Source organism: Eriocheir sinensis, chromosome 2 (assembly GCF_024679095.1).
Source record: "Eriocheir sinensis breed Jianghai 21 chromosome 2, ASM2467909v1, whole genome shotgun sequence".
NCBI classification, from domain to species: domain Eukaryota; kingdom Metazoa; phylum Arthropoda; class Malacostraca; order Decapoda; family Varunidae; genus Eriocheir; species Eriocheir sinensis.
Genome location: NC_066510.1, coordinates 17,733,087 through 17,735,968, shown reverse-complemented (window position 1 = coordinate 17,735,968; position 2,882 = coordinate 17,733,087). Strand labels below are relative to the sequence as shown.

The following is a 2,882-nucleotide window of genomic DNA, read 5'->3' as shown; positions in this document are numbered from 1 at the left end:
ACCTGTCAAGCACCCTGCGTTACTAGTTATCTATGTGCGTGTTATATATTTTTTTGGCGGGGGGCTGGGAGGGGATGGGGGTCTTTATTCCGTGACCTTGACCTTGAGGCGTCCTGGGAGGCAAGGTCTGGCGTGAGCAAACACACGAGGGGAGGGAAGGTGAGGCGGGAGGTGAACGCTCGCGGGAGGCAGCCGTGCGAGACCTACATAAGACAGTCACGACGCCTGCCTCACATTACGGAAGATCAGTGTTATATTCAAGTATCATCTGTTCTTTGTGCTTGTCTGCTCGTTAAGATAGCAGTGGTTAGTGAAATCTCATTAGTTAAGGATTTTGATATAGATCATTTACCTAAAATTAATTCTGAATGACTGATAAAAAACTCGCATTTGGTCATACTCCTTACAGGATGCTAAAGCAGTATAGTGATATCTGCATAAGCTATAGCTGCGCACTGCGTCGGCGCTCATCTCCTTTACCTCAGCCGAGAAGCCTGAGGTACTTGAAACCCTTGACCCCGGGACACAAAGGCCAGTTTGACCTCTGGGTTACCATAGTTTGTCTTCCTCAGTTTTCTCACGCTACCCATTTATCTACCAGACCAAAAGGATAAATGAACAACTGGGTGAGCTGCGTGCCGACTGCTCAGGTCATGATTTAACCCAGGCCTGCGGATACGTTGCTAGGCATACTAATCCTTACACAACGAAGGCACTTGCATCGGTGGCTGCGCGTGAAATATCAATAAAACAAAGCATCATCATTAACTATAGTAGCATACGGTACAAACACATGCAAAAAAAATGTTGTATGTGTTAAATAGTGTCGGTACGTAAGAAGTGCTTGAGTTGGGTGACGAAGAGTGTGCGGAGGTGTTGTCAGGCGATGTTGGGCGTCTTGACCAGTTAGCAACGAGCCGTCACACCGCCACTGAGCCACATGCACTGACAAGGGAAGCAAGACTTTTCACTCCCAATCCGGATCTCAGATAAAAAGGACAGCGGGTATTTCTTTATCGAGCGGTGGCCCTGAATCGTGGCTCTTCGATGCACTGACGGTGGCGGCTATGGCGCTTAGTCAATGATTCGCCGAAGTGAAGGACGATCAATGCGTGATAGAGGCTTTTTTCAACTAAACCTGCTGAGAGATGACTAGCGGAGACTATTTCCTGTCCTTGGAACATTCAGGGTAAATGTGGACATATATGCTTAACTTGTACGTCGTGCATATAAACGTGTGTGTGTGTGTGTGTGTGTGTGTGTGTGTGTGTGTTCCTTAGGTTTCTGGTTTTATTTAATGTAATTTGCAACATGTTTGTTTGAATAATTAAAATGCAAAGTCTGGTTCATACGCAACACTGTGCATTACCTTCCATGATGACTCCTCTCATAATCAGTGAGCTTGTGGTAGAAATTTCCCTTTCTTCATCCTAGCTATTACGGTCTACCTTGCTTAGGTTTTCCACGGTACTAAGCACTCATTGCCTGACCCCAGTAGAGGATGAATGGGTGGGGGTTGTGTACCTTTTACCCTTGGTCGAAGTCGGACAGTAGCAGGCGGGTTCATAATATAGGTTCACTAAATATTAATACGCATTTAGTTAAACTTCATAATGAATATTCTGGATGAAAACGTGAATTTTTATTTTTTCGCGCAAAAGTCCCAGCCTTTCTTTGCCAGTTAGAGAAACCTGTTGAGGGTGGAGGCACCAGGTTTTAGCATAAACCTTTGACCGTGTCATCCAGTATTTACTTTGGTGATTCTGCCTGAGGAAGGCATGAGGTGGATGCTCCCAAGCCGGGTATAAAGCAGGGCACCGCACACAGCCCTCAACAGACTTGTGGAAGCATTCGGTCCACCAGGTTTTCGTTGGCATTATGAAGGTTAGTAATTGCCGATCTCTATTTAATCTTTCGCACTTGCAACGAAATACAAAAAGTTGTGATATTATAAAGAGAACAAAAGCTGTAGAAAGAACCTATTTCACACTTTACCTGGTAAAAATGATAGCCATGTAGTTTCTGAACTGAATTGAAAGTTTTCTTGATGTTAAGTTACGTTCCTCCATCATACCTTCAGTTCTTTTTGGTCGTGATGGTGGCTCTGGCCTGCGTAATGACAGCCTACGGTCTGCCTGGCCCAGTTGCCTTCGCTGGCCCTCACCCTGAAGCTTACCCAGACCCTTCGGCTGACCCGCACTGGCACTGGGGTGGTTGGGGCCACCACCACCACCACCACCATGGTTTCCACTGGGGATAATCAATCATCTGCATCCTGCCAGACCAGACTCGAAGGCGACGATTTTGACGGCGATGACCACAAAGACCACCGAGAACTCTGGAATGGATTCAGGAAATGATTTGGTTCCCTCAGAGCCGCGCTCTACACCTTATCTCACGGGGCGAACAAGGTTGGGATACCCACCAAAAGGCATTATGAAAATATCTGTCTTGAATCAGGCGACTTTTGTCCACAGTTGTCGTAAATTTTGAGTGAAAATTGTTCTCTTTATCTTTCAATAAAGACTGCACATTCACGTCTTAATATTTAAATTGTTAAACTGTTGGATGAAACTATTGTAATAAACTTCAATATAATAACATCAAGTATACGTGATTACATACACACGCACACACACACACACACACACACACACACACACACACACACGAAGAAAAAAAATGTAACATATTGAAAGCATGTATACCTTAAGTCACTACAGCAGGTGTGATACAGGGAGTAAATTTTTGGGATCGTTATACTGGAAAGTACTCGGAGGAAAAATACGCATGTGGTTTAAGAATAAAAAAAAAAAAAACTCCCTCTATTATACCCTCACTGGAAATAATTATAGATAACTCTTAATAGCAGTTATCTTTTG

General features: G+C 44.3%; 1 long non-coding RNA gene across 1 annotated transcript; it reads left to right on the top strand.

The window, feature by feature from the left end:
• Positions 1-610: 610 nt before the first annotated feature.
• On the top strand, positions 611-2,665 carry LOC127000478 (uncharacterized). Its single transcript, XR_007754073.1, has 2 exons — positions 611-1,884; positions 2,081-2,665. It is a non-coding gene; the product is annotated as an uncharacterized LOC127000478 (long non-coding RNA).
• Positions 2,666-2,882: the final 217 nt, after the last annotated feature.